We start from the raw sequence: 8,325 nt of genomic DNA on the forward strand, positions 1-8,325 counted from the left end.
CACTGCCCCCCCGTGCGCCAAAAACCCGTCTTAAAGAACACAGGGCTACAAGATCACAGACACAGGCCGCCGCCTATGGCTTCCGTAGTATGTTCCCATGGAAGCACAAGAATGGTTACGACCCATGCGAAATGGCAAAAAAGGAGAAGCAAGCTGCTGGTTCACATGCATTTCGAAAAGTTTCACCGGGAAGGGAACAGTTGCAGCCATGAATCCAATCATCCGATCAGGTCTCCTGAGCAGGCAGCAGAATTATGAGGGCATCTCTGTCACCCTGATCGATCGATCTTTTCGGGGGGAGTGGCGCCAAGAGCCCGGTGCGTACGGAGCGGTGGCCGGGGCCACGGCCTCGCTGGCCTTGTCCGCCGCTCCGGTCCCCGTGCATGGCGCCGGCGCCGGCGGGTTCCACCGATCCAGTCAGCGGCGCAATCACAGTCATCTACCCTCTGCATGCATGAGTGCCGGTGCCGCGACGGCATCCAATGGCACTTCTGATGCGGCAGTTGCTAGACTCCACGCGACTTGCAGACAGGCATGTACCACACTGCCAGTGGGCTTAAATACAGAACCACAAGGTTTATTAAGGCGGGTGTTAGTGTGTTACCTTCCCGCGAAGTGCTTGCCCGGTGAACTGCATGCCAGTAAATCAGTAATCTGTCATCGCCTAGTGCAACTGTGTTGAGAGCTAGCGGGTGCGGGTACTTCACCGATGCTGTTAGTGTCAGCTGTCAGGTCGACCGTTCCGCCGAGCGAGGTTGCACCAGTAAATCCACTGGCTGAGACGCCTGAGAGGATGCATTCGAGAATCAGCTAGCTAGCTGTTACGGTCTCGCGGAGCCGACAAAATCACCGCGAAATCGGCACCATCGATCGATCCATGGGGGATGTGTCTGCTCCGTTGATTTGCTTCTGAGAAATCCATGGGGATGACAGAACGCTGTGTCACAGACTCACAGTACTCTAGAGGAGATGCGAACATGTTTCTTTCTGCCTCTCTCGTTGCCAAAGCTAGGCCCATAATCCCAGGTTCGAACTACAGTAATCGGAGAAGACAAACAGGTGAAAGAAAATGACTCAGGTTACAACGACTTCTCTTGCAAGAAGTTGTCAATTTATGACGACTTTTGATATTGGCAATGACAAATGTTGCCGTCAAACCAATTATCCGCTCAACGATAACTGCCATTCCTCTCAACCGTCCGATGCGCTTTCATCCTCTTCACTCTTTTTTTTTTGAAACAGAGGCAAAAAAACTTGCCTCATTCATTAATAAAGGAGGAGATTTTTAGAGTACATAATAGTGGCTCCACAACATAGCCCGTCTGTCAACAAAATGAAAACAATAACTACTCTCATGGCATGATAATGCTCAGGTGCGTAGCTCCTGCCGTGACCCAAAGTTTGGCTTCATCTTGGATTAGTTTTAGAATGTAGAAGGGCGGCGTTGATTTCTTCCTAAAAACTCTAGCGTTTCTCTCGTTCCAAATGGCCCAACCAACAAGCATAGTAAGGGAAGCCATGGCCTTCCGGTTCGCCGTATTGGGCTTCGACATGTTTGTCTACCAATGCTTGATATTGGGCTCCGCCTGCCATTGATGGATCTCGAGAGCCCCTAGGCCAAGCCACTCCTTTACCAATCTCCACACGCGCAAGTTGAACCTGCACCGAAAGAAGAGGTGCGCAGACGTCTCGTTTGCCCTCCTGCAGAGGGTGCACAGTCCGTAATTCTCCCAACCTCGCTTCTCCAATCTATCCGCCGTCCATATTCTGTTTTGGATCGCTAGCCAGGAGAAGAACTTGACCTTGGGAGGTGCCCAAACATTCCAAATAGTCTTGTTCATGGTCGTCGTCATGGAGCCCAAGAACTGGACCCTATAAGCAGAGGCCGCCGAATACTCACCGTTCGCCTCAAATTTCCAGGATATGTCGTCATCAATCTCTGGTGAAAGCTTGAATTGGTCCAGATGGACCCAAAGGTCCACGAACTCCACGATGTGCTTGGTCGTTAGGTTGATGGAAGGGTTGATCTGGCGCACCCAAGCATTGTCTCGCAGTGCATCCCTCACCACCCACTTCTTCCGCTTGGAGGCTGCGAAGATGAGGGGGGCGATATCCTTCGATTTTTTTTCCCTCTCAACCATGGTGCCTCCCAGAAGGGCGTCTTCCCTCCATTTCCCACGGTGATGACGGTGGAGGCGTAGAAGAGGTCCATATCCACCTCTGAGCACGGGTTTCCTAAGCCCACCCACAATCTAGTCGGGTCCTTCCACTCCACCCACGGCCATCTCAACCTTAGAGCTCTTGCAAATTTCCCCAAGTGTAGGACTCCAAGCCCGCCGAGATGCGTAGGGCGGCAAACAATCTCCCAGTTGACCTTGCATTTTGCACCTGAAGTTTGACTCTGAGCTGACCAGAGAAAAGCACGCTCAATTCTATTGACATTGTGTAGCACGCCGGCGGGGACGTTCAGGGATGTGATGTGGTAGACGACTTGAGAAGTGAGGACCGATTTGACCAAGGCCGCCCGGCCAATTGTGGTGATGTTTCTCCCTTGCCAAGGAGGGAGCTTCGCAAGTATTGGCAAGTATTGGCAATGCCAAATGTTGGCATCAAACGGAGTATCCGCTAGACGGTGACTGCCATTCCTCTCAACCGTCCGATGCGCTTTCATCCGCTTCACTCTCAGCCCTTGGATAACCGACGAAGTGCTCTTCTGCAAATGACAGGGACTGGTTCAGTTCCAGTCCCATTGTATCGTCAAGGTGAAGTAGGATCAGCCATCAATGCCGGAGAAACGGCCGGCCATGGCCTTGGCCTTCGGTTCAGTTCCCATCTCTATCTATCTAACTTTCCTCTCTGTACTACCATCTCTAGAAGAGAGTGACTGCCCAGGAAGACGACCGTGCCGGATAATCTCGGCTCCACGTCACGCGATCTCCCGCGACGTGGAGAGATTCAATGCCGCAACAGCGACGCCTTCACATCCTCATCACTCAGTGTTCATCATTGCCAGTGACACCACTTTGTAGTAACCGTGCCGCGCTGATGTGCAACTCCAACCTGGATAGAGACAAATACCAGCGCGCGCGTCACACTCAGTTCGTGTGTACTCCACACGGCTATCTCTGGCTACGGCCCAAACAACCGCGCTTTCCGCTTCTTTAATACTCCTTCGATCCATATTCACTGATTTAATCCAGCCAACAAAGCATCGTCTATATAGTTCCTCAATATCCTATCCCTAATCACAGCTTGATTTTTCTCGATCAAGAATCACAGCTCGATTAGCTCGGCAAAGACAGCTCTGGCGTCTCGATCAGGTGATCGGATAAAACAAACCGGGAAGATATATAATGCGAGCGATTAGGAAACCCCAACGGAACAGTGTTTATATAACCCCTGAACAACCTGTTCTTAAATCACAACTTCGATTAGCCCACAGGTACAGCAAGTTAAGATTGTTCTGGCGTCGTAATCAGGTGGTCAGACAAATAAGCTGCGAAGATAACGCCGGGCGACAGGCGCGATCCATGATTGATGTGGTCCAAATACTGCAACTAATATCCAAATACCACTATTAGATTAGAGCCGTCTCTGGTGTTCAATTGGTTCCGATGGATGATAACTATTCGGATTATTCTGCCGAAGATTCCAACGGATTAGGAATGTATACCAGTTCAGAGTGGAGCTCTGTCTGAATTCCTAGCCGAATTTAATTACGGACTGCGTCATGCATGCGTGCAGAGGAAAAAATGTGAATACTGGAGTAGTACTACTCTACTCCAAAGCAATTATGTAGATTAAATCCAAAGTAATTTACTTAATTACTGCAGTTTGGTTGTGGTAGGTGCCTGCATGTGCTGGCGCGGAGAGTGCGCGCCAAGTTGCATTTCAGTTTCACTTTCAGCTGCTCAATACGCCGCATACGTGGCCGCATAAGACAAAGACACAGGTGGTCTGGTTACTAATGGTGATCATTAGTGCTCGCCTTCGGGCTCATCGACCGCTAGTTGTGCAGTGTAGCACAGCGAAATAATGGGCCATCCATGGTTGACGTGCCATCTAACATGTCCGTACGTGTCATCCCGGCCGGAGTTAGTGGCGGTCAGGCCGGCGGAAGAACTGAAGCGGCACGAGGCGTCTGCAGGGCTTTGCCGGCGCGACGGCGTGGACGTGCGGCTGAGAGCATCTCCCGCCGCGCTCCCAACAGTCCCTACAAGCCACTTTTTCGGCGCCGGCGCCAAATAAACGGTCCAGTCGCCACCCCAGGACGACGAAAAGCGCCGGTTCGGCCCTTTTTTTCGTCCGGGGCCGCAGGCCGAATCCGGCGCGCTGGGGCGCCTGGGGGCTCCGGCGCAAGGGAAAAGCGCGGATGGCCCACGCCGTCAGGTGAAAAGTCAAGGTTTTCTTCCGCGACCGCCTTCCACCCCCCGCGCTCTCGGACGCAAGTAGGTATATCCCGGCTCCGCCCCCGCGCCGCCCCACCGCTCTTCACCGATAGATAGTCATTCCCCGCCGGAAAAAAAGCATAGGTTCGCCGCGACAGCCCCTCCGGCACCAGCTGGGCGTTTCCGGCCTCCCTTTCCAGCCGCGGAGGGGCAGTTTAGCGGCGGGTGCACGCCCGCCGCGCGCAAGGTGTTCGGCGATTTGCCTGCCTCGGCGATGGACTCGGATGACGAGGAAGTGCTCGCCGCGCTGCTGGAGGAGGAAGCCGAGGCCGACGTCCAGGAAGAAGAGCATCTCATGGTGCTCGCCGCCCTCGCCCAGCTGCTGGCGAGCAATGAAAAGTCGCGGCGAGGTGGCTCAGCGCCGGGGCGGGTGAAAGCAAAGAACCGGCATCGTCTCGAAGGCTACTGCATGCTCTACTCCGACTACTTCACCGATGCTCCACTTCACGGCGACAAAACATTTCGGCGCCGTTATCGGATGAACAGAAAGCTTTTCCTCGGGATTGTGAATTTCATCCGGGAGTTCGACAACTACTTCAAATGCAAGATGGATTGCACCGGCAAACTTGGATTCACCTCCATCCAGAAATGCACGACAGCGATGAGGATGCTTGCATACGGAGCTCCCGGTGACTCACAGGACGACTATGGGCGCATGGCCGAGTCCACCAGCATAGAGTGTTTCTACAAGTTCTGTCGGGCAGTGGTGGCAGTGTTTGGACCGCAATACTTGAGAACACCCAATGCGGAAGACACTGCTCGGATCCTAGCACAGAATGCAGCAAGAGAATTTCCTGGGATGCTTGGAAGCATCGACTGCAGGCATTGGAATTGGAAGAATTGCCCATTTGCTTGGCAGGGGATGTACAAAGGCGCCAAAGGCGGTTGCAGTGTGGTACTTGAGGCGGTGGCCACATAGGACCCCTGGATTTGGCACTCCTTCTTTGGTATGCCAGGAACTCACAATGACATCAACGTGCTGCAGTGCTCTCCTGTCTTTGCCAAGCTTGTTGAAGGTCATTCTCCTCCGGTGAACTTCGAGATCAATGGGCGGCACTACAACAAGGGATACTATCGAGCTGATGGCATCTATCATATGGTCGACATTTGTCAAGACCATCAAAAACCCTGTGCTTGGAGGCAAGAACGCCTGGTTTGCGAAGATTCAGGAGGCTTGCAGGAAGGATGTCGAGCGGCCATTTGGTGTGCTCCAATCTCGATTTGCTGTTGTTCGGTACTCCGCTCAGACCTGGTCGAAAGATCAAATGTGGGAGATCATGACCTGTTGTGTCATCTTGCACAACATGATCATTGAGAGCGAGCAGGAAGAGCCAGTGTTTGACACTGAGCCATACCACCGGCAGAGTCCTCTTGCCCAAGTTGATCACCAGCTACAGGCAACCTGGACTGCCTATCTCACTATGTGTCAGGAGATCCGAGACCCACAGGTGCATCATCAACTGCAACAAGATCTGATAGAGCACCTATGGAGGCTCAAGGGCAACACCGGGCGCGACGTGTGATGAAATATGAGTTTTTATTTGTTGAACTATATAATTTGTATTGAACTATTTGTTGTTGTACTATTTTGTTGAAGTACTTGAAATTTCTGTGATGAAATATGGGATAAAAAATTATTTATGTTGATATAATTGAACGCCGAGCCACGCCGAATATGGGCCTATTCTCGTCCATATGGGCCTTTTTCGCTGAAATGGGGCTTCAAAAGTGAGTCAAAATTGGTGACTAGGAGTGAGTTGAGGGCGACGACTGGGCGCAAAACCGCCCCAGCGCCGACAGTATCGCCGGCTCGCCCCCAGGGGGCAATTTTTATGCGCCCTGGGAGGCCGAACGGCTGGAGATGCTCTGAGCGATCAGCACGTTTGCATGCATACTTGCAGCTGCGCCGTTGCGGAGGCATATTCTGCGGGGAAATCGAAGGAGTTGATCAGATCGCAGCTCCAATAATACTCCTTCTCCACGTTCCTCTTGAATGAATAGAGTTGTTGATCTAAGAGCATCTATAGCCGTATGCATCTCATGCAGAGGCCGGGGTAAACCCCTTTTAAAAAAAAGCATCTATAGCCGCACTTCGCAAATCCGACCCTCAAACATCCGTGGAAGCGTCCAGTGACCGGTCACCCCTTAAAAAACGCATTTCACATCCGGCTACCTCAAATTAAAAACCTCAAATCCATATTATTACACGCAACATAAAACCTAATCTACGCGGAGCTCGTCCGGTTATGTCCGGCGGCTGGCTGCACTCCTCAGAGTGTTGTGTCAGTCGCCGACAAGGTAGTGTAGGGCATGAGACACGAGCTGGCTCACGAAACTCAAGGCCCTGCCGTCTTCCATGCCCTACTCTTTCTCGTCGGAGACCGGAGCCCGAACGGTGCTGGTGGACGTCAGATCCATGATGGATCCATCCGGAGACGAGCCGCCGACGTCCTCCATGATGCGGTTGCGGCGCCCGGATTGATGCGCCATACGGGGTGCCGGAGAATGCGAGTCCACCTCGCCGACATCCGCAGCCGCGAGGGCTGCCACCGCCTCCCACGCCCGCTGCCTTGCACGGCGGGCACGCCGTGCCATGGCCTCGTCGAACGAGGCCCATGGTGTGTCCCGATGCTCGGGACGCCACCGGAGGGGTTGCGCGTCCGTGAGCGCGTTCGGACACCAGACAGACCGCACGGCCTCCGGCGAGGCAGTTATGGCCGATCTAGCACCGGATCCATGCCCCATTTGGGCGGACGCAAATGGATTCCCGACGTATGGAGTCTGAGAGCATCCGTCCACGGTCCTCCTCCCGGGCGTGGCGGAGCGCAAGCCGGACGACCATCTCCTCCTCGGGGCCGCACGAGATGAGCTCGGGGTCGATGGATCTGGAGTTGAAGGACTCGGATCCGCTGCCCGCCGTGCCGGAGAGGACCGGAAGAAGCCGAAGACGAGTTTGGGCGGCGGAGTGGAGTGGAGGGGAGGGGAGTGAAGTGACTAGGGTTTGGTTCGATGAAAGGATGGGGAGGATTTTATATGAGGTCGGGTGGGCCAGTGTAGGCCGGGTCCGACGTAGCGGACGTGCCCGGGCACCCCAAATTCTTCCCATATTTGGGCTGGATATGCGGTGCCGGTCAGCCCGAGCGTTTGTGGGGTCCGTCTGGATCAAAAAATCGTGACCGGGCAACGACATGTCCAGACGTATGAGGCGAATTTGATAGATCCGGTTGTAGATGCTCTAATGCCTTGAAATCTCTTAGTTAAACTATAAGCGCCACAATGAACTGACGGAACGATGTGTAGACTAGACCTTTTCTTCCAGAACACTACTTTAGACTGTTTAGAGCATCTCTATCAGACCCTACAAAATCCCGACCCGCATAAGCCGTTTACATGTCGACGAAGATCTCGTTTACGGGTCGAAAACGTGCGCGGCAGTACAGAAACCTTATATGAAACTGCATAATTTGAACAAAAATTTCGCGGGAGAAATTGCAACCACAGTAGTTCATCACATACTATATATATTACATGATTAAACATTGTTTCATTACAAACACTAGTTCATATTAAATACTACATTCACTACTAGTAGTAGGGGGGTGAGGATCTCACGGCGAGCTCACGGCCATGGACGACTCGGTGAAGGAGCTCAGTCCTCCTCGTCGGAGCTGCCGAGGTCGATGTACTTCTTCTTTTGCTCCTCACGGATACGCCACCACTCGTCGTCCTTCTCCTTGGTAGCAAGGTTCGCCGCGACCGAAGCTCCACATGGCGTTTCGAGGCGGATGCGGGCTCGCCGACGACGAGAAATGCGAGAAGGCAGTGGGGAATCATGGAGGAACACGGCGGCGGAGGGATAGGGTTTCGACTCGTATCC

The sequence above is a fragment of the Triticum dicoccoides genome, chromosome 4B, assembly GCF_002162155.2.
Source record: "Triticum dicoccoides isolate Atlit2015 ecotype Zavitan chromosome 4B, WEW_v2.0, whole genome shotgun sequence".
Classification (NCBI taxonomy): Eukaryota; Viridiplantae; Streptophyta; class Magnoliopsida; order Poales; family Poaceae; genus Triticum; species Triticum dicoccoides.